The sequence below is a fragment of the Mesoplodon mirus genome, assembly GCF_964341445.2.
Source record: "Mesoplodon mirus genome assembly, chromosome: 11".
NCBI lineage: Eukaryota > Metazoa > Chordata > Mammalia > Artiodactyla > Ziphiidae > Mesoplodon > Mesoplodon mirus.
In genome coordinates, this window is record NC_138987.1 from 36,896,550 (window position 1) to 36,919,873 (window position 23,324).

Genomic DNA, 23,324 nt, shown 5'->3' on the forward strand with positions numbered 1-23,324 from the left:
CACCGCTAGCCCAGCCTGGTGGGTCAGTCCTGTCGCGTCAGGCGTCCCCGTAGTGGGCGAGGCCGGGGTCGGGACGGGGTGGTAGTATTCTCAATTTATACGAAAAAGGGGAATGTATTTTTGGAAGTATTTTTTCATATACTTCAACCAGAGCAACATATCGCACAGATCTAGTTCGGCATGCGAATCCAGCTATCTTCCATTAGAGACGTTTGCAAAAATGCAAAACAATATCAGTGTTTTCCCACTATTTTGTTTTGTTTTGTTTTCATTAAAATATGTCACTTATGTTAATATGTGGGCTTGTTATTGTTTTAAATGAATAAGTATTTTTAAAAATTCTGTTTTAATTTCTAACATGGTAACTTGTTAGATAGTTACACATACAAAAGCTCTTTGGGATCCTGAATTTTTTTAAGAGTAAAGAGTTCTTAGACAAAATAGTTTGAGAACTTCTGGCTTAGAAATTAGCACTCTTCTCTTCTTGCTGTGGGGAGGAAACCTGTCTGTTCACTGCTCCATCTGCAGCTCCTAGCCCAGTACTTGGCATGCAGAAAGCACTCAATAAATCAGTGGTGAATGAGGGGGAACCACTGAATTCACCGTACAAATATGTTCTGAGATCCTTTTGTATACCTGACACTGCAGAGTGTAGGACATGGAGGTGGCTCAGTTGGTCCTTTGTGAATGAAGCTCACTAACCTCCATCAGCTAGTCCAGGAGGGAAAAACCTAAACAGACATTAATAATAACAAACACTGTGTCAAGGTGCTGTCTTAAGTGTTTTACATTTGTTAACTCACTTATACCACCACCGCCCTCCCCTCCTCTGGAGCAGGAACAACTGCTTTCCCCATTTTACAAATGAGGTAACGGGCACAGAGAGGCCAAGGAAGCTGTCCAGGTCACAAGGTGGTGTCAGAGCTGGGAATCAAGACAGACAGCCTGGCCTGAGCAGTTATGCACTGCTCTCCAGTGCCAGCCACCCAGGACAGTATTGCTGGGGCTCTGGGTGGGGGTCAGGAGGACTCTGGAGGAGAAGAGGAGCTGGCCATGTGGGAGGGGAGTATCTCAGGCAGGAGGATACTGTAGTGAGGGCATGTCCCTTGGGACAGGAGTGGCCCCAGAGGAGCAAGGAGGGCTGCATGGTTTCATTGGCATCAGGCTCCACGGATTTGCCCTGAGGGTTGTGGGTCCCCTGGAGCTCAGTGATGCTGTCAGACAGGCTCTTTTTCTCCTGCTTCTGAAATAGCCAGATTGTTTTTTAATTTCTTTTATTATCTTCATTTATTGTTTTATTTTAATTTTCTTTTTTTTTTTTTTTTTTTGGTTGTACCGAGTCCTAGCTGTGGCAGTAGGGCTCCTTAGTTGTGGCATGAGAACTCTTAGTTGTGGTGTGCATGTGGGATCTAGTTCCCCGAGCAGGGATCACACCTGGGCTCCCTGAACAGGGAACATGGAGTCTTATCCACTGCCCACCAGGGAAGTCCCACTCATTGTTTATTGACTGTTTCCTCACCCATTTCCCACTGTAAACTCTACAAAGGCAGGGATCTTTCTTTCTTTGTTTTTTTTTTTTTTTTTTTTTTGCTGTATGTGGGCCTCTCACTGTTGTGGCCTCTCCCGTTGTGGAGCACAGGCTCAGCGGCCATGGCTCACAGGCCCAGCCACTCCGCGGCATGTGGGATCTTCCCGGACCGGGGCACGAACCCATGTCCCCTGCATCGGCAGGCAGACTCTCAACAACTGCGCCACCAGGGAAGCCCAGGGATCTTTCTTTGTTCACTGTTACATCTCTAGCGCCTGGAACAGAGTCTGGCATATAGTAAGGGCTCCATAAATGCACGAATCAGATAGACGAAGGCAGAGATGTCCAGGTGGGATGAGTGAGTCTGCCCCTCAGGAGGGCAAAGGACCGAACTCCACCGTACCTCTTTCTCCTCCCGACCTGGGATGGTCAGAACACGGTCCCCAGGGTGGAGGGACTTTTTGTGTTCCAATGTCCCAGCGAAGCAGTAGATTCCTGCAGCGTCTCTGCCAGGCTCTGGAGGGGCCGAGCGGCCACTCTGGCCACTAGGTGGCGCCGCAGGACAGCTTTCTCGCACGGCGCGGCTCCGCGATCTGGTCCGCCGCCGTCCAGGCTGGGATGTCCCGAGAGTGGGGTCTGGACGCCCCTCGACGTCAGCTGGCTCTTTGCGGCCAGCCCTGCGTGGCCCTGGCTTCCGGCTGTCCCTACCCGCGGCCTTCCAAGACTGAATGGGGAAGCTGAGGCAGAACCACCAGGCTGGGCTGCCCAGCGGGGACATGAGGCTTTCTTCCGGAAAGGTGTGCACATGACAGCTGGGCACTCACTCGCTCAATCCCTTAATAGACAGTGCCTCAGTTTGTTCATCTGTTAAATGGGACTTAGCTCCATCATAAAGTGGGTGTGAGGAGCCAGTAAGTTAATACGGGTAAAGCTCTTATTACCCAAATAGGGACTGGGTGGGTCACTGATGTTACAGACAGGTCCACCCCACTCTGAGCAAGAACGAGGTGCCTGCATATGGGCACCTAAGAAGTGCCAGGCCTGTCTTGGACCCCTGATGGGACAGGCTGTGAAAGGGCAGCTCCCTCCTGCTCTGTCCCTGTCCCTGTGGGTGGTGGAGGGCAGGAGTCGTGAGGTCTCACAGGTGGGTTCCTGTCCTGGTTGCCTGGCTTCAGGGTGCTTTCCTGCTCTCAGCCTGTTTCCTCATCTACACGTGGAAACGCTGGGCTCCTGCCTGGCCCTGGCCCTTCTCTGGATGCCCCTCGGTGCCTGCTCAGCCCAGGCCCTTGGCCACACAGAAAAAGCATCACAGTGAGGTGGCCACCTCCCTAGACTCTGTCGCCCACGTGCCCCATCCCCGTCTCCTTCCTGGCCTTTCTGGAACCAACTTAACCTCACCAGGCCTTGGTGGGGGGAACCCCAAGGCTCAGAGGGAGGTAGGGTCTTCTGCAAGGTCACAGGGTATTTCAAGAGCAGAGGGAAAACTAGAACCCAGGTCTCTGAGTCCTGAGCAAGAGCGTGGGTGAGCGTGTGTGTGACCTTTTTGAATTGTGTGTTGGGGGGGACACCTGGGATCTTGTAATTTGCTTGTGCCTCCCCATCTTTCTGTGTGTCTCTGTCTCCTTATCTCTGACTCTTTCCTTCTCTTCCGCAGTCACCACCCCCCTCCCCCCAAGTTCCTGGCCTTTCTCCACCTTCAAATTGAAAACCCAAATGGAATTTCCAATTGCCTTTTCTGACCGGTGATTGCCTGGCCCTCTCCCTTCTCTCTGCTGCCTGGCCCTGCGTTACTTCCAAGGCCCCTCTCCCTCCCTCCCTCTCACTTCCTACTCCTGCCATCAGTGGCTTTAAAGTGTGTTCACAAGAGCTCTCAAGAGAAAATCCATTTCTGTGCTGTCTGGTTCTAAATGGACGAGGAATGGGCTCCTTTCGGCCTCTGGTTTCATCACGTCCCTCTCAGGGTCTCTGGAGCTTTCTTTTCTGAGAGGTGATGCTCAATGAGTCTCAGGTCTCATTTCCTCCTGACCAGGCTGTCACCAGGCAATCACTCCTCCTCAGTCCCCCCGGGTGGGGGAGGGCACCGTGGGCAGAGGGAAGGGTTGGGAGATGGGCAGGGCTGGGGGAACCCCCAGGGGGCTGGGACTGATGCAGGTGCTCTGGGCTTCACAGCCTGGGCTCACACAGCTGTGTACCCCAAAGCAGGCCACCTTCTTTCTTCAGACCTGTTTCCTCATCTGGGCTTTGAGAAATATTGTCCAGCCCTCCTCCCACGGCTGAGGGTGGTGGTGGGCCCAGAGCTCCTGGCTCCGGGGTCCTGAGGTCTGGAGGGAGCATGCGTTCTAGAGCCAGGCTGTGTAGGTTCTGATTCTGGCTTTTTCATTCACTAGCTGTGTGACTTTGGGCAAGTCACATAACCTCTCTGTGCCTTGGTTTCCTCATCTGTATGTTGATTATAATAACGGTCCCTACCTTGCAGGGTGGCTGTGAGGATTGAGTACAAAGTATATACTTGGAACAGCACGTTGGGCACAGAGTAAGCACTATATGTTTGAAAATAAAGGATTGCCATGTGGGCCAGCAGTGTGCCCGTGGGACCTGTGTCCATGTTTGTGAGTGTGACCTGCACATGTATGTAGCTGCTGGACCTCCATGCTCTTGTGACCAGCACAAGGGGAGAGTAATGCTCAAGCACCTGGAGTCAGCGGGTCTGTGTTCAAATGCAGCCTTTGCCACCTACCAGCTGTGTGACCCGGGGAAAGCCTCTTCTGGGGGCTGGTGGTGTCTCCCTCAGGGGTGTGTGCAAGGGGAGGGTGCAGTGGGAGTTTGCATGGCATGTCCTCATCACCAGGCCTGGCACTTAATCATCTATTCACTCAATAAACATCTGCTGATCCCATACTAGGAGCCAGGCCATGTGCAGGGAAGTGGATTTTAGGTGAACAAGGGATCTGGGTCCTGTGCTGCTCACACACTCGTGTTACACTCTCAGCAGGTGTGAGCCTTTTCTGCCTCTTGAGGGCCTGTGTTTGTGACCCCAGGGTTTGTGGAGTTTAGGGTGGTGCCCACAGACAGTCCCCAGGGACAGCAGCCTGTCTGGGGGTGTCCAGGCAGAGACAGAGTAGCTTCTTTTCAACGATTTGAAAAGACAAAATTGCTGGCATGACTGATTTTAAGAACTTAATAAAGACACAGGAAGAAGCTGCTAGAAATTCTCCACGGAGGTCTGGGGTCAGAGAGTGGCTCTGGGTGGGGGGTCAAGGGTGGAATATTTTTAAGGGCTCAACGCTGACCAGCCAAAGGCACAGCTCTGCCACTAAGCTGCTGTGTGACCATGGCACATCCCTTGGGCCTCAGTTCGCCCTGGGGTGAGATGGGAGGAGTCCCCTAGCCCTGCCAGGCCCCCAGGGCCACTGAGAGGTTGTGAGGTTACAGGGAGAGGAAGGGTGAGCTTGGAAGAGTTAGGGAAGGACTTGAGGGGCCCTCAGCAAGCCAGCACCCCTGCTTCCAGCCAACTCTTGCTCTGAGACCTCACCACCACAGAGGGGGTCAATTTGGGAGTCCTTGGGCAGAGCAGACCTTGGGGACTTGTCCTCGCTGTGAGATCCTGAATAAGTCCCTTCTTTGCTTGGGGCCTCAGGGTCCCCTTCTGGGCAGTGGGGACAGACACCAGGAGCATAGTGGTTGTGAAAGTGTCAGAATAGGGTTCTGGGTGGAGCAGAGGGTGAGTAGTCGGAGGGGGCGGTTCTGGCTCCCCCAGGGACTGGGAAGGATTCGGTCCCTTCCAGCCTCAGCTTTTAAATTCTAATTACATCTCCATTAAAATGCAAATTTCCAACAAACACCCGGAATGGAGGCCGTGTTGTCATGGCAACTGGAGTCTGAGGTTGGGGAGAGGGGAGCTGGTCTCCATCTCCTGAACCTTCCTGACCAAACTGGGGCCTGCCTGGGAACCCCACTTCTCCCCCTCTCAGAACTCTGAGCATTTCATCCACAGCTTGGGGTCTCCTGTCCTGAGGCTCGGTCTTTAGGGGAAGCTGGGTAACATTGCTGAAGTCATTTCCCTTCTTGGCCTCAGTATCTCCATTTGCGAACGGGGGATATAGGCCTCTCTTGCAGGGTCATCCTGGGGATTCAGTGATTTAACGTGTAGGACATCAGGGAAGGGGGCGTCTGCCCTCCAGATGCAGTACCAGGGTACTTGATGAAGCCATGGCCTGGACCCTTCCCCATGAAGAATAAGGTGTCTCTTGCCCTGGAGTTCTAGCCTCTGCTCCATCCCTGAGCCAAGAGCCAAAAGAGTGAGAGTGACCTTCAAGTCCTGTGTATGCTCAATTCTTCAGGTTGGAGCTTCCCTTACACTAATACTGTAACCATTTGACTCTTTTTTTTTTTTAAACATCTTTATTGGAGTATAATTGCTTTACAATGGTGTGTTAGTTTCTGCTTTATAACAAAGTGAATCAGCTATACATATACATATATCCACATATCTCCTCCCTCTTGCATCTCCTTCCCACCCGCCCTATCATCCCACCCCTCTAGGTGGTCACAAAGCACCGAGCTGAGCTGATCTCCCTGTGCTATGCGGCTGCTTCCCACTAGCTATCTATTTTACATTTGGTAGTGTATATATGTCCATGCCACTCTCTCACTTCATCCCAGCTTACCCTTCCCCCTCCCCATGTCCTCTATGTCTGCATCTTTATTCCTGTCCTGCCCAGAACCTTTTTTTTTTCCATTTTTTTTTTAGATTCCATATATATGTGTTAGCATATGGTATTTGGTTTTCTCTTTCTGACTTACTTCACTCTGTATGACAGACTCTAAGTCCATCCACCTTGCTACAAATAACGGAATTTCGTTTCTTTTTATGGATGAGTAGTATTCCATTGTATACATGTGTCACATCTTCCTTATCCATCTGTCGACGGACACTTAGGTTGCTTCCATGTCCTTAGCCATTTGACTTTATGCTGTTCTTTCCTTGCGAGGGGGACATGGGTGCCTAAAAAGTGGTGGGGGCATCTCTCTATCCCCAGTGGATCTGAAAACAAGGGAGGATAAACAGAAAGAACTTTGGGAAGGGAAAAGAGTGCTGACCAAAGAAGCAGGAAGGGATGACTATATGGAGGGAGAAGTTGTTTCCCTTTTTGCCTCTGTTGCTAGGAAGCTCAGGTTGGATAGCATTATTACCGTACTGTAGTAATAAATGTAACTGATTACATTATTGTATTACATTACTATATTATTCAACTGTAATGTGTCCATTTCAACTTTCTAATATATCTAGCTCATTCTTGTTCCCTAAATGATTTCTAATCTTTTATTTCACTTTCTAAGAAATCCTCTTTAGAAATAGCTGAGAGTATACATGATAAATTAACAATTATGACAGAGAGAGAAAGAATGAGCATGGGCTGTTCTGTGCAAACCTTTCAGCTCCTGAACTTCTGGGTGATTGTGGCCTTATGCCAAGTGCTGGGAGGGGAAGACAGTGGTGGGGAGTAACGGCTGTAAAATGCGACTGATGATTGATTTTGAGTTCTTGATGCTAAACTGGTAAGATTGCATCCCTGCAAGAACAAGGGTGGGGCTCTAGGGGCTGGTTTTGGAGGGGCCAGATATTGAACAAGACAGGGGCTCAGTTCTCAGAAGTGGCCAGAGAATGTGCATTAACTCTCTTACCAATCATGACTGGACAGTGCTGGTGTTTACATCAGCTCCCCTACCTCTACCGCTGCTTCCTTTGCAATTAGATAGGGTAGGAAATTAGTTCTGGCTGATGGAGTGTTGGTGGAGGGGATGATGCCACTCTGGGCCTGGCCTGGCTCTTGAAAGCATCCCTTGCAAGCTTCAGCTCATGTTTCTTGCTACCATGACCTTGGTACATTATACCGTGGATGGCAGAGGATGGTCCAGTTGAACTGTGACACAGATAAGCAATAAACTCTTTCTTTTTTTAAAGTAAATTTACTTATTTATTTATGGCTGCGTTGGGTCTTCATTGCTGCATGTGGGCTTTCTCTAGTTGCGGTGAGCAGGGGCTACTCTTCATTGCGGTGCACAGGCTTCTCACTGCGGTGGCTTCTCTTGTTGCGGAGCATGGGTTCTAGGCATGCGGGCTTCAGTAGTTGTGGCGCACGGGCTTAGTTGCTGCTTGGCATGTGGGATCTTCCCGGACCAGGGCTCAAACCCGTGTCGCCTGCATTGGCAGGTGGATTCTTAACCACTGCGCCACCAGGGAAGCCCAAGCAATAAACTTTTGTTGTTATAGTTTTTATAACTCTGAGATTTCAGGATCGATTTGTTACCACAGCACAGCCAGTCACATCCTGACTAATACACCTCCCAGTTCCCCTCCTGGCAGTCCCCAGGAGCCTCCAGGAGGTCAGGCTGGAGGTCTGGAATGACCTGTGTCATGTGAAGGTTATGAACAGAGGCAGAACGAGAAGGCTTTGTCATGGCTTCAGGGTCCTGCGTCTGCTCGGTGGTGAAAACCCCAGTCCCCTGCAGGCTCAGGCTTCAAGAATGCAGAGGACGAAGAAGCCTGGAGCTGGAGCTTCAGGACTATGGGTGTACTGAGACTTTGGCCAGGCCTCTGGGGCTTCTTCAACCACAGAGGAGGAAGCCCCAGGGTCCTGAGATGCTCAGAGTGGAGCACTTAGAGAGGAACAAGGGTCAGAGGCTGGGGCTCTCATCGCACTCCCGTGCGTCCTTGCTCTCAGCCCAGGAGAGGCAGCCCTCTTTGATCCTCTTTGCCAATCCATGAAAAGAGAAGGTGTGAACTGTCTGACTCTCTTCACCCAACACAAGTGGAGCTGAGGGTGCAGGGGACAGGGGCTGGGCGGGTGGTGGGGACGTCCCTGGACCCCAGAGCCCCTAATTGGGTGTCTCCTGAGAGGATGCCTCCCAGTCAGGAGCCTGGGATCAGGAGTCAGATGTGGCCAGAGGGGAATCGCAGGATCTCCCAGAAGGAAGCAGAGTTGTTAGAGATTTGCACCAATAACTCCACCAAGGACCCACAAGAGGGGCCAGTTCATTCCATCCCAACCCAGCTGGTCCAACCCAGCCAACAGTCCCAGAGGGTCTGCTTTTGCCCGCTGGGCTTTGGAGACACAGAGAAGGAAGGGTCTGTCCCCACCACCATCAAGGAGCCTGGTGGGGAAGACAGGTGACAGTGCCCCTTGGCTGTGTGATTAGGGCTGGCAGGCCTGAGGAGAGGGGCTGGGAGTGAGGGGAGCATCTGTTAGAGGCCTTCTTCTCTGAGGGCAGGACTGGCTACCTATTTGTGGATCCCAGTGCAAAATAAAAGTGCGGGGCCCCTTGTTCAAAAATAATTGAGATGGGGGAACTTCCCTGGTGGTCCAGTGGCTAAGACTCCGCGCTCCCAATGCAGGGGGCCCAGGTTCGATCCCTGGTCAGGGAACTAGATTCCATGTGCCGCAACTAAAAGATCCTGCACACCGCAACAAATATCTCGCGTACCGCAGTTAAAGACCCGGCACAGCCAGATAACTAACTAACTAAATAAATAAATATTAAAAAAATAACTATTAAACAATAATTGAGATGGTGAGCTGAGAGCAGAGCATTGAACTAAGCCTGAGGCCCTTCCGGGGGCGGGGGGAGGGGAGCCCCGTGGGACTGTGCCCGTCACACCCCAGTGATGTTGCCCTGCCCTAGGGCGAGGGCAACAGGGGTTGCCTGGAAGGGTTTTCTAAGATGCTCTCACCGCACCCTCCCAGCACAGGAACCAGACAGCCTGTTTCAGGTCCTGTGTGAGACCAGGAGCCAGAGACTCACCTTGCCTGTGCCTCGGTTTCCTCATCTGCAAAATGAAAAGAATGACACCCACCTTCTAGGACTGTGAGGACTCAGGAGTGCTAGCATGTAAAGCCTCGAGCGAGCGTGAGGCAGTAATGGATCCACAGGTGGATCACCCTGGGATCTTCAAGTTACCATGGCCTGCCCCCCAACACCCCACTCCCCGCACCCCTCCCTGCTGTTCCCTCCACAGCACTTACCATGGTCTGACCACCAGATATTTTACTTCCACTTCTTATTCTTGTTTGTTGTCTGTCTTCTCAATCATGATGTGAGGGCCACAGAGCTTCTATACACCCTTTTTTCCCCTGAGTCTTTTGATTGAAGCCTTTAGTCCATTTACATTTAAATTAATTATTAAATGTAATAGGAGAGCACTTATTGCCATTTTGTTAATTGCTTCTGGTTGTTTTTGTTGTTCTTCTCTGTTCCTTTCTTCTGTTGCTCTCTTCCCTTGTGATTTGATGACTTTCTTTAGTGTTATGTTTGTCTTCCTTTCTCTATTTTTTTGTTTTGCGGTACGCGGGCCTCTCACTGCTGTGGCCTCTCCCGTTGCGGAGCACAGGCTCCGGACGCACAGGCTCAGTGGCCATGGCTCACGGGTCCAGCCGCTCCGCGGCATGTGGGATCCTCCCGGACCGGGGCACGAACCCATGTCCCCTGCATCGGCAGGCGGACTCTCAACCACTGTGCCACCAGGGAAGCCCCCTTTCTCTATCTTTTGTGTCTGTTATTGGTTTTTGGTTTGTGGTTACCATGAGGTTGTATATAACAACCTATGTATATGGCAGTCTCTTGTAAGTGGATGGTCGCTTAAGTTTGAGTGTGTTCTAAAAGCACAACATTTTTACTCCCCCTCCCACATTTTATGTTTTTGACGTCATATTTTACATCTTTTTGTTTTGTGTATCCCTTAACTCATTATTGTAGAATAGACGGTTTCACTGCTTTTGTCTTTTAACCTTCGTACTAGCTGTATAGGTGGTTGTTCTACTGCCTTTATTATATGTTTGTCTTTACTGTGAGATTTTCTCTTTCATAATATTTGTATTTCTAGTTATGGCCTTTTCTTTTCTTTTTAAAGCAATCCCTTTAACATTTCTTGTAAGGTTGGCTTAGTGGTGACGAACTCCTTTAGCTTTTGCTTGTCTGGGAAACAGTTTATATCTCGTTCTTGCCTGTAGCCGCAGACCCTCAAGTGGTGCCTGGCAGATGTTTGTTGAATGAATGAATGAATGTCAAGCCATTTGTTAGGTAAAAAATATTACTGAGCACTTACTATGTGCCGGAGCCTGTTTCCTCATTCAGTATGAGTGAGGTTTGAGGCAGGAAGCGTGACAGGGGAGCAGAGTGAGTGTGAATGTGAGATGCTAGAGCCTGGTGTGATGGGTGGGGTACAGATGGTGTCCACAGACTCAAAGACAGGGAGATGGGTGGGAAGGCTTGGCTGGGAGGAGGGAGCATTCTTTAGTTGTGTGGCTGTAACCTGCCATGGGGAGCTCACTCCTTAGTGGGCAGCCTGTTCCCTGGCAGGATGGCTTTCAGACTTGGAGAGTTTTCCCTGAAGCTGGGGTAAAGTCAGCCCCTGGTGCCCACACTGTCTGCCAGCGTCTGTGCTTGAGGTCCTGTCTCTTGAATTGCCTGGATGGGAGGCAAAGCCCAGCCTGAGGACAGCGCGGTGACAGCCCCCCTGGCCCCCGCACTGAGGCCCTGGCTTGGTGGACAGGAGATGTCCCCAGAGGGTCCTGGCAGCTCCACGCAACTTCTCTCCTGAGAAACAGGTAAAAGGAGGCTAGTGGGTCCACCAGCCCTTGGCTGAGCCATCCCAGGCTGTATGGCTTTTACATGAGCTCAGACCTCTCTCTACGGCCCCAGACTCAGGTCTCCATGGCTTCCTGGGCGTGTCCTCTTCTCTTGCGTGTTGCATAAACCTCTCAGCCTCAACTTGTCCCAACTGGAGTTTGCTTTCCTCCCCCAAACCTGCTTCTCCTCTCCTCTGTCTCACGCCAGCCAGAAACTGGGGTGCCACTCTCCCCTTGTCCTTTACCCCCATGAGAGGAGTCACCTGTCCTGTCCATTCAACTTTCTAAATCACCTCAGACTCTCCTGTCTCTCCACCTCCAGGACTACACCCCAGCCCAGGTCATCAGCCCCTCTGGACAGCCTCTCATCTGCCCCCAGGCCTGTCCCCCTTCAGATGTTTCCTAGTGGCAGGAGTTGCTGGGCACCTTTTGCCTGTCCAGCTGGTGGTCCATGTGGCCTTTAGGGCTGCTGTTGCCCCATCTGCTGGCCCCTGGGTTGGCAACACACCCCCTCCCCACCATACAAACCTTTGTGCCTGGGGCCCCATGGCTTTGGCTTCTACACAAATAGGCTCCTAAGACCCCTCGGTCCTGGGGGTGGGGCGCTAGGCTGTGTCCCCACTCCAGCTCTGGTCCCAGAATTGTCCCCTCTTCTGCTTCTGCTCTCCCCTCTTCTCTGCCAGATGACCTCCTTCTGTGTCCTCCCAGGCCTCATCACCGGCTCCCATCCCTTCCCCACCCTCCCTGACGCTCCCAGGTGGAGGGAGCAGAGCATGGTGGTTAAGGGCATGACTCTGGAGTCAGCTGCCTGGGTTCAAATCTTAGCTCCACCATCTATGGGCTGTGTGACCTTAGGCAAATTACTTAAACTCTCTGTGCTTTAGTTTCCTCATCATAAATTGTGCTTAACCATAATGTCAACCCTGTAGGTTGTTGTGAGGATTAAATGAACACATTCTAAGTGCCTCAGGACCGTAGCTATCATGTTTTTGGTGCCTATCCATTAACAGAGTGCTTTCCCAGTTAACATCTGGTCCTCCCAGTTAATCTGTGACACAGATGTCTGACCTATTTGACAAATGAGGACATTGAGGTTCCCACCTACTCAATGCAATGGAGAGCCTGGAACTCGGTCAGACCTGGGTGTGAGTTTAAGTTAGGTCATGTCCTGTGTGTCTTTGGGAGATGCCCTGCCCCTTCTAAGCCTGTTTCCTGATCTTCAGAGTTAGGATTATAAACCTTACTCTGCAGGACTCTAAGAACCCACTACTTCCCAGGTATGTGACCTTTAGCCAGGTTACTCGCCTCTCAGTGCCTCCGTCTCCTCATCTGTAAAATGGGGGTGATAATACTAGCACCTACCTCATAAGACTGATGTGAAGGTTAAATGAGGTAATACGTGAAAGTGCTTAGAACAGTGCCTAACTCACAGTAAAGACTGTATAAATGTCTGCCCTTATTATTATAAGTTGATGAAATTTGCACATAGGCACAAGATTTCCCAAATACTTCCAAGAGGTTCATCCCTGGAGTGTCAGCATCCTTGGATTAGACATCTCCTGGGATTCCTTGTCCAAGATGCGGTATGTGGGGGTGGGGGTGGAGGTAGAGTTTATGGGCAGCAGCTTCGAGCCAGAAAGAAAACTGTTGAGTCTTGGTTGTGCCTCTTACCTACCTTATGGTCTTGGGCAAGTCATTTCCTCTCCTCGGAACCTTGGTTTCCTCTTTTGCAAAACACAGATGGTAATATTGAGAGGTAAAAGTTAAGTTGGATGCAGTGCCTGACAACAGAAGACCCTCAAGAAATGATTGCAGTGATTACGATGCTCCAGCACACTGAAGGCAGTCCACAACCAATTCCCTGCTGTGTGAGCGAGCACTGTGTCTTTTAAAATAGTGGGGGGGGGGGTTTCCCCAATAACCCCCTGCTTCCTCCACCAGCTGCCACCCTGCCCTCTGCCAGCACCTTGTTTGTCTCAAAGTCCAAGTCTGACGGAGGGATTCTCTGCAGGGAAAGTAGGGGGCACACACAGTCCCAGAGGAAAAGGGGACCACGGCCTCTCTTTCTCCCTTCTCTGAAACAGGAAAGGAAGTCCTCCCTCCCTCTCAGAAACTACTGAGCATTTCCTCAGACTCCAGTTCAAAGCTCCTCAGAGACCCAAATGAATTAAAGATGTAATTAAATTAGGAATCGTTCATTATTTGAAGGCTGGGATTCTCTGGCAGGTGGGGTGGTGGAGGAGAGGGGGTGGGGCCATCTCTCTGCCAGGGCTGATAGATTCTCTCCTAAGGGATATGTATGGTCAAGCGGGGGCCCAGGGGCCTGGAAGAGAGAGCCAGCCCCCTCCCCGCCTGCTTGCACTCAGAAGGACATCCCTGCCATCTCAGGCAGCTTCGGGATGCCCACTATCTCCCTGGACAACTGTGCACCAAGGCCCTTCCTCTCTCAGCCTCAGTTTTCTCATCTGCAAAATGAGACAAAGCAGGGAGGGAGGATTCTATTAAACTTCCCTTAAGGTTGCTTTATGCAGTAAGTTTCTGTCTACGAACTTGGAGACCTCTCCCTTTGAACACCTGCAACACGCTCCTTGCTAGAAAAGTCAATGTGCACCCCTCCTCCCCAATCCTAGGATATTTAGTCAAGTGTTTCTTCAGTTCAGCTCACTCATCTAAATGGAAGGGAAGCCCAGTAAGTGGATATGACAGACTCTATGCTGGCTGCTGGGGATACTGAGATGAGTGTGGTACTCCCTGCCCTGTAGTGTCCAGCAGAGGAGACAGAGAAGCTAGGCCTAGAAGGAGAAAAGGGGGAAGGAAGGCACTTCAGGTGTGTGTGGGCAAACAGCATGTGCAAAGGCCTTGGAGGCTTGAGACAGCATAGGGAGGGGGCAAGTGTAATTAGAGCATTGGGGGGGCAGGTGTGTGCCAGGGAACGGGGCTCCTGAGCCTGGCGTGTGATGGGGAAAGGGAGGGCTAGCACGCTTCTATGTTCCCAGAGGAAAACAAAAATTTTCGAAACTGTCAGGAATGTGATGGAGCTGTGAGGACTACATGAAACAGCCACGTACCCTGGGAAACGGAAGTCACGGCTCTGTTTGTTCTGTGACAGTGTGAAAACTCACAATCTCTTCATCAAGATGGATAATAAAAACACAGGAAAACTAGGAGCGTTTTGGTTCAAGTCTGCTGAGGACGTTACTCTCAGCCTGCCCAGTTTCCGCCCTCCGGCCTGGATTCATTTGTGCGTGTCAACACTTGCCCAGATTTGCAGACATCTCACTCTGCCTTGGTTCCGCGACTTGCCAGCCATCTTTGCTGTGGTGTTCTTGGTCACTGTGGTTATTTGAAAACTATGTCAAAGGAGAAATCGCTCTCTCTCCCTGGAAATCTTTGGCTGCGGCCACCTCCTTCACAATCCCTGTCCTTTGTCTCCGTCTCCCCCTTCCTTCCCACCACTATCTCATCCCTCAACCCTGCCGAACTGCTGGGAGAGGTTTGGGTGGGAAAGGACCCTGTCCAGGCCTGGGAGAGGCCATGAAGAGGTTCAGGACCACGGACAGCGACACAACCCACGATCTACAGGACGGGATTCTACAGGCATTTGACCGGGCTGGTGGGCTGGCCTTGCATGCGAACTCAGGAGGTCTGGATGCAGGGAGCGGGGTTGGGGGCTGATGATGACAGAAGAGCTCCCTGTGGGTCCAGAGATGATTTCGCCAATGGAATTCTCTTTCTCCTTCTCTCCCAAGACCCTCAGTCACCACTCCCTGCCATCAGCCCCTGTTCCGTTTCTTCCTTGTTCTGCAGGATTTTTCTCGTGCTTTCTCTCCCTCCAAGCTCCACTCTCCCTTCCCCAGGCCCCAGCCTGCCTGCCCCTGGGCACTCAGTCCCACCACCTCAGGCCCTCACCTCTGTCTCCTGCGGGAGTTTCTGGCTTGGTAGTCACAGGAGGCTCTGGTGGGGCTCATCTACTTGCACGCTGTGTGATCTTGGACAAGTGTCAACCCCTCCCACCTGACCTCCTGAAATCAGAAAGGGGCAGTTTGGACCATGTTATTTCTGAGCTTGGGGCCAAGCTCCATGGTCAGCTCCTGGCAGCCAATACACTGGTGGGGAGAGCCGTAGGCAAGGGCAGGATGTGTGCTGGTGGCTGCAGGAGGGCACAGGCAGGGCCCTGTGGGCTTGGGGGAGGGAGAGGCAGGGGCTCTGAGTGTGTGTGTGTGCGCGCGTGTGTGCGCGCGTGTGTGCCTGTGTGTGCTAGGGAGGGGAGGGGAGGGCGGGGGGAAGAATGCAGAGGAGCTGCTGGACCAGAACAGAAGAACCCCTTAGCCTGTATATTTAGCTCATCGAGGTATATAAACAGAAGCCTGGAGCCAACCCAACGCTCCACCCCCCACCCCCCCCAGTGTGAGTCATCAGCGCTGCTGCAGCTAAAGTTAGGCTCCAATCACAGGCTCCCTCTCCCTCTTTGCCTTCTTCATCCTCCGTCCCCTTACTGCCTCCTTGTCTCCTTATTTTTCCTCCCCGTCTTTCCCCTCTCCTCTCCTATCTTTCTCCCTAAATCTCTCTCCTCCTGGCTGTTCTAAACTCGCTCCCTCCCTGATCTGCCCGTTCCCTCACTCTCTCTCTCTCCCTCGATTTTTCCACCTTCCTCCTCTTTCTCGTCCTTCCCTTTCCCTCTGTCTCTCTAACACTTAACTATGTCTTTCTGCCTTCACGAGTGCCTTTGAGAAAGGGTATTTTTGCTCTTGTGTTTGTGTTTGTGTGAGCCTAACAACAGTCACGCTCAAGTGGCTGTGTGTACTTGAGAGGGAGTGTGAACGTATCTGTGCGAGTTTGCGTCTTGCTGTGAGGGTGTGTTTCATCAAGATTCTATCTGTTTGGGTGTATGTGTGAGGCTGTCTGTGGTGTTTGTGGTGTACACACAGGAGTGTGGGGATTGTGTGTCTCTGTGTGTTTCTTCTTCTTTGGGGGCGTGCAGCTCTATACCCCGGAAGTGAAAGCAGTGGAGAACCCCTCTCCAGTTTTACCCAGAGGCTTGGGGTGCGGGGGGATGGCCAGGTCCCCAAAGACTGGGAGCAAGGTGGCTGCAAGCCCCAGACTATCTAGAGAGTAGACCCAGGCTGGGCTTTTGAGCTCTGCTGCTTTCTGCTGTGTGACCTCGGCCAGTCTGTTGGCCTCTCTGGTCCTTGCTTCTGCATCTGCCAGAGGAACATGATGACCCTGCTCACCTTGAAAAGCTGGGGGTGGGGAGCAAGGGAATTCATGGATGTGGAGGTGGTGAGGTCACGCTGGTTACCAGAACACCTGAAGCCTCTCCATCAGGTGTGTGCTTTTCTGCTTCAGTGGGTTGGCTCATACCGCTTCCCCAACTGTGTATATATAATTTGATGTTCAAACAGAATTGGAGGCTGGATTCTGCGACACCCCCACCCCCCACTGGAAGTGTCCCCCCATCTTAACCTGTGGATGGCTACTCTCACCTTCAAGGTGCATCTTGAAAGCCACTCTCTGCAGGAAGCCTCCCAGATCTCCACTGAGGATGTGCATCTGTGTCCTCCATTCCCCCGTGGACCCGTCAAACACCCTGACCGTGGTCTGTGTCTCTGCCCTAGATGGAAGGATTCCTGGAAAGGTTTTATAAAGGGAATGTGTGTGCCCTAGGGATGGTGGCAGAGAATGGAAGATGAGAGATGGACCCAGGGGCTGAGATAAAGTGGGGCAGCTTGAGCGCCAGGCTCTGCTCACCCAGAGGGAGAAGTAAGAGTCTGAGCCCTCAGCTGGGTAGGTGGGCCCAGATGTCAGGGGCCATTTGCATCAGGGACCAAGGACCTGCTGAGAAAGCATCAATCCTCTGGCCCTAGAGTGTGCGGAGACTGATGAGCAATGCCCCCTCCCAGCCTGGTCGCTATGCAGCAGCCAGGATGATTTTTCAGGATCTGAGTCTGATCATGTCCCTGACTACCTCGCTTAAAATGACCCCTCCATCCTCACTGTCTATCTTTCTCCCCAGCTTTATTTTTCTCTACAGGCTGATCATATCTGATGTACTATATATTTCACATTTTTATCTTACGTATTTTCTGACTCGCTGACTACAATATAAGCTCCATGACAGGGCAAGGACTTCATTTTGTTCATTGTTGTACCCCCAGGGCCTAAAACTGTGCCTGGCACATAGTTGGGGCTCAGAGAGGAGCTGCTAAACGGACAAAGTGGCCCTGTTACACCCTCCTGTGTGATCATCATCCATTCATTCATTCAGCAAGACTCTGCCACCTGCTCTATGCCCAGGTCTGCCCTTCTTTGCAGGGGTCCCAGTCTGGCAGGGGCAGGACAAAGTGCTAGGCCATCAAGTCAGGGTGGGGGTGAGGAGTGAGGGACCTCTGACTCGTCTGGTGTGATGGGGGGAAGAGACTGAGCTGGCCTTGAGGATGCAAAGGCACTCTCTAGGTGGAGACATTTGCTTATGGCTTTTCATCCCCTCCGCCCAACCTCCAAGACCAAGGCCAAACAGAGGGCAGGACTGGGGATTATTCTCCAAAACCCAGAGTTGGCATAGGTACAGACCTGGCCCCAGGGCTGGGGAACTGGGCTCCATGATTCTGCCCGGGGCCAGGGGTGGGGCGGGTAGGGGAGTGGGAGGTGGGGGGAGGTGGGTTCCAGTTTTAACAAAGATCAGAACCTGAAAGGAAAGGAAGAATTTCGACCACGCAGGGAGCTCTAGGAGCTCTCCCTCGAATGCCTCTCCTGAGCCAGCAGGGGTCCCGGGGTTGCAGGGTGAGGACTGAGGGCAACCCGGAGCAGCCTCTGCAGCCCAGGGCCCCTCTCCCACCCGCACAGCCCCCAGTCATCTCTCCTTGAGGGCGACATTGAAGGCTTCCTGGAGGCCTGACTGCAGGGGTGCCAGCCTTTGTCCAGCGGAGGATAAAGGGAAGAGATGCCTGCTCCATTATTCTTTCTCCAAACAGCAGGAAGGGCAAAGAGAAAAAGACAGCGAGAGCATGTGTGCAGGGAGACTTACACACAGAGGCTGAAGACAGATGGAGAGGGAGTGGCCCCCCGAGTTAGGGAGACAGGGGAGTACTGGGAGGGGAGGTGGACACGTAGAGAGGGGGATGGAGGAAGAAGGATGGACAGAGTCAGAGAAAGAGGAAGACAGAGAGGCAGCTGAGGAGGAAGGGAGATGGGAAAGAGGAACAGGAAAAAGGAGAAGCACTCCCACAGAGACAGAGAGCAGGAAGCAGAGGCTGATTTCCCTTGGTTCCTCCCATCGCTCTCCCCTCCGGCTCCATTGTGTCTCTGGTCCCTCCCTTCACCTCTCCTTTCCCATGTCCTTTATCTCATACTCTCCCATCTCTCTCGTTTGCGGTCTCTCCCTCATTGTGCCTGTCTCACCGCCCATCCCACTGTCTGCCTTCCCAGGCTGGGAGGAGCCCTGGGGGCTCTGCTGGGGGAGATGGCAGGTACCACCATCCACCTGGGGAAGGACCAGAAACCAGGGCCCTCCCTCCCTCCTTAAGTTTCTAAGTCCTGTCCCTCTGCCTCCAAAACATCCCTCAAGTCTGTCCCCATCCCTCCTGTCAGCAATCCAGCCCAGGCTAGTTAGGCCTCCGGGCCCTAATCCTGCCTTCCGCGATGGGCTCTCCCATGGCACCCAGGTCCGGGTTTCCACAACAAACCTGACCTTGCCACTCCCCCCTGGCACCCCCTTGGCCTGGCATTCAAAGCAGGGTTCTTCCCACAACAAGCTCGGCTCCTTCACAGACCCAGGCCTTTCTCCTCCTGACCCCTGCCTGAGATGACCTTCCTGCAATGTTCTGCCAGGAAAGCCCTTGTCCACCCGCTGCCCACTGCCCCCCGCCAAGCCTTCAGAGGGTTGCTCTGCATGTGAAGCCTGCTTTGACCCTCCGCCACCAGAAAAGACGGTTTCCTTGTGGGCCCGCTTCTCCACTGCGCTTACCACCAGTTATCTGAACATGGCCATGCCCCTGCTGGGCTGGGTTTCATTCGTCTCTGTACATCCAATACCTGACACATAGTAGATGGTTCATAAATGTCACCGAGTGACCACCTGGAGTGACTGTCCGCATGCCACATCACCTCAATTCCCTTATCAGGAACATGGACCTGGAAATGACTGTTTGAGTGCCAGCATTCAAGGAATGCACTGAGCAAATACTGAGCACCTATTGCATGCCGGGTTATGCGTGCCGGATGCTGTGAGGCACAGAGGGGGTGATTTGCCAATGGTCGGGCGCTAGTCGGATGTTAGGGGGTTTCTGGTGTCCTGTCTGGGCTGGGGGTCTGGGCAGGGCTGCCGTTCTCTTCTCTGACATTCACCCTGGAATAAAGCTGCCGCCTCTCCTTGCCCCTGCCCCCGCCCCCACCCACTGCAGACTTCTGGGGCATAGCAGCCCTGTCCACTGCACCCAGACTAGGTTCTTCAAGCCCCATCTGGGAAGCTTCTAGGGCAACAAAAGCTTCTTTTGGCTGTGAGTCAGGGGTCTCCCACCTGGCAGGAAACTGGGGGTCCTGAGATCTGTCCCCTCTCCCTCTGCCCATCTCCAGCCTCCTTCCTGGGCAGGTGGAGATGGATCTCTATCCTCCCTCTTCTTCTCTCTCTCTCTCTCTCTCTCTCTCTCACACACACACACACACACACACACACACACACACACTCACTCTGGCATAGAATCTGTTTCTGCCACTCATTAGCTATGTGACCTTGGGCAATTGACTTAATTTCTCTGGATCTTGGTTCTCTCATCTGTAAAATGAACTTCATGATCCCTCTCACCAGGTTAAGTGGGGTGATAGAGGACACGGGCACCTGTCCGGGGGAGGGGGCTGCCTCTCCTCAGCTGGGTAAGATGCTGGACCACCACCCTTCCAGCCTGGGCAGGATTCCTGTGGCTGCAGTGACTCTGAAGGGATGCCAGTGTCTTCCTGGGCCCCTCTGGCTCCTTTGCTTCTGCCAGCTTAGTCCAGTTGGGGGATGGACTGGCTGACCTGCCCAGGGCTGGCCTCGTGCACATCAGCTCCCAGGGGGTTTCATCCCTTTCTTGACATTCCCACACTGAAAACCCCACTCTCACAAGGCCTGTGTGCATCTAGCAACTTCCTGGGGGCTTGTGGGGGGAGAGGGGACTGGCACATCGGAGTCCTCCTCTCTGGAGGCTCCTCCCCAGGGGCTCTCCTTCCCTGTGACCCCGCCTCCTCATCTTCTCTCCTCTCCCTTCACTCTCTGCTCTTTCCCCTCTGAAACTTCCGGTTCTTCTCTCCCCTGACCCGTCCAGCCACGACCCTCCAGACTGGGCCCTGGGTCCATCTTGGCCTCTCTGAACCCATCAAGCACCTGCCTCTGGGGGGCCCAGCTTTGGTCCACCTTCCCTCTGAGTCTGACTCCAAATCTCCACCCTGTTTCATCCACAATCAGCATTTCTGTTACCTTTCTATCTTGTCACGTCCTTCAGCCCTGGCACAGGCCTGGTACCCAGTAGATGCTTAATAAAAGCTCTTGGAGTGTTGAAGTTCATTTTCTGCCATTGGTTTTCTTCTATCCCTAGCTCTGATCATGGTGGGATGCTCCCAGGGCCTGGTTCTTAGGCATCCAGGGTACTGGGCTGAGAGCAGTCTCTCTCCATGCCCCGGTGGAATGTGCTCGAAGCAGCACGGGGTGGCCCATGTGAGGGTATCTCAGGCCATCCCCTCCCTGCTCTAGTAGGTGGGGTTATTCTGCCTGTTGGGAATCCTGGAAACCTTGATTCTTAGAGTTTTTGAACATTTTTAAAAAATTAATTAATTTACTTATTTAATTTATTTATTTTTGGCTGTGTTGGGTCTTCGTTGCTGCACGCGGGCTTTCTCTAGCTGCGGTGAGCGGGGGCTACTCTTCGTTGCGTGCACGGGCTTCTCATGGCGGTGGCTTCTCTTGTTGCAGAGCACGGGCTCTAGGCGAGCGGGCTTCAGTAGTTGTGGCACGTGGGCTCAGTAGTTGTGGCTCACCGGCTCTAGATTGCAGGTTCAGTAGTTGTGGCACATGGGCTTAGTTGCTCCGCGGCATGTGGGAATCTTCCTGGACCAGGTCTCGAACCTGTGTCTCCTGAATCGGCAGGCGGATTCTTAACTACTGCGTCACCAGGGAAGCCTCAGAGTTTTTGAATCTTAGAATCCAGAATCCACGTTAAGAGCACAGACTCTGGAGCGTGGTCCCCTGAATTCAAATACCAGCTCTGCCATTTATTAGCTGTGTGACCTTGAGCAAGTTACCTAACTTCTCTCTGCCACTGGTTCCTCATCTGTAAAATAGTAGTGACAATTTACAAGACTGTGGAAAGGATTAAACGCGTTAATAATATTTGTCAAGCGCTTAGACCAGGGCCTGGCACAGAAAAATGCTTTGTAAGTGTTTGAGAAATAAATCAGTGTGGATTCTGAGGATATTACAATCTTTGTCTCTGTACTCTTTGGATCTTTAGGCCTGGAAGGGACCCGTCTCATGTCCTAGGGCAGGAATCCTGCCCCAGCTTCCTTTAGTCCCAGCTTGCTTATCTCCATTGACAGGTGTTCCCTACCCTTCCAGCCACTACAATTGCTAGAAAGTTCTCCTTGGGGACGGGCAGAGAAGCCCAGCAGCTGCTGGAATAGGGAGTGAGGGCCCAGCAAGGATTGGGTCTTGTCCCTGGGGGAGGGGATAGGGAACCTGGCCCAGCTGTCAGGTGGGTGCACTAGGGGACTCCAGGCTGGGGCCCATCACACCTACCTCCTGGCAGGACCCTGGCAGGCTCCCGCTCCCGGGGCACGGCGGGGCCTAATGAGTGTGCACGGCTGCTGCAGCCTTCTGCAAATACCAGGCCCAATATAAATAGCAATAATGAATAAATGAAGCTCCTGCAGCCAGCGAGGGCCTCCAGGAGAGACTGCCACAGCCTTGCTTCTTGCGGAGACCTGGAATTGCACTCCCATTCACCAGCAGATTTGAGGGTCGCCCTTCATCAGCAGTCCTTCCATGACCTTTAGTCTATGTGTGCCCTCCATGTCCACAGAGCCCATCCCAGTGATGAGCGGTGGGGTGGGCAGAAGAGTGAAGGACTGGGCAATGAAGGTTTTAGTTGAAGCCTAAAGCATTTAGGTTGGACATAAAGCAGGACTTCCTGCCAGTGTGGATGCTTGAAGGAGGCCGGGAGGGGTTGTTAGTCCTGTCGGGACAGGGAAGGGACTTGGATCATGGAGGGGGGCGCAAATTTCTCCTTAAATCTGAAACAGAACTTGAATGATCAGAGATGCACAGAGAACAAAGGAGCTGCCCCAGGAGATGCTGAGATTTATGTCACTCCAGGTATGCAACTGGGGTGGGGGCAGCTGAGCAGTCACTTTGGGAGACTGTGACTGAAAAGCCCCCTTCCTGAGAACTCACCATCTGGTGGCTTCTCAGGGTCCCGTCCGGCCTTTGAACTTAATGTAAGTGTGGCCAGAGGAGAATGGAGAGGAAGCGAGCAATAGTCGGCATCTTCTCCCTGCCTGGCTGCCTGATCTCTTTCACTCTCCCAGGTCTGGGGCTGTCCAGCTGGGCACTCAGCCGGTCAGGGCACGGAGTGCCTGCTCTGGCCACCTCATTCCCACCTCCATGTCTTTGCGCGTGTCCTTTCTCCCTTCTCGATGCCATTTCTCCACCCACCCCCTCTCCTCTTATCTCAATCCTGAACAAGCCTTCGAGGCCCGGTGCAAGCCTCTGGCCTTTGATGAGCTCTCTCCCGAGACTCCTGATCTGAAGCCCACTCTATTCTGAAATAAATCCATCCCACCGGTGGACACCTTCTGGCCTGCTCAGTTCATGCCTGTGAGACACCGCCTACCCTGGTGTGTGCTTGTAAGACCTTGCACTGTGGTCTGTTGACAAAGTTTTGTCTTGTTTCCCTGGACAAACGAAAAGGTAAGAAGCGGTGAATATTTGTTGAGCACCTACTATGCGCCAGGCACGGTGCTAAAACCTTTTTAGACTCCTCTCATTCTGCAAAGTGTAAACTTTTGCCCCCATTTCACAGATGAGGAACCTGAGGCTCAGAGACCTTAAGGGGCTTGCCCAAGGCCCTCAGTCAGGAAGGGGCCAAACTGGGATCAAGCCTGAAGGCACCTTCCCCCAACATTCTATCCATCTGCCAGACCAA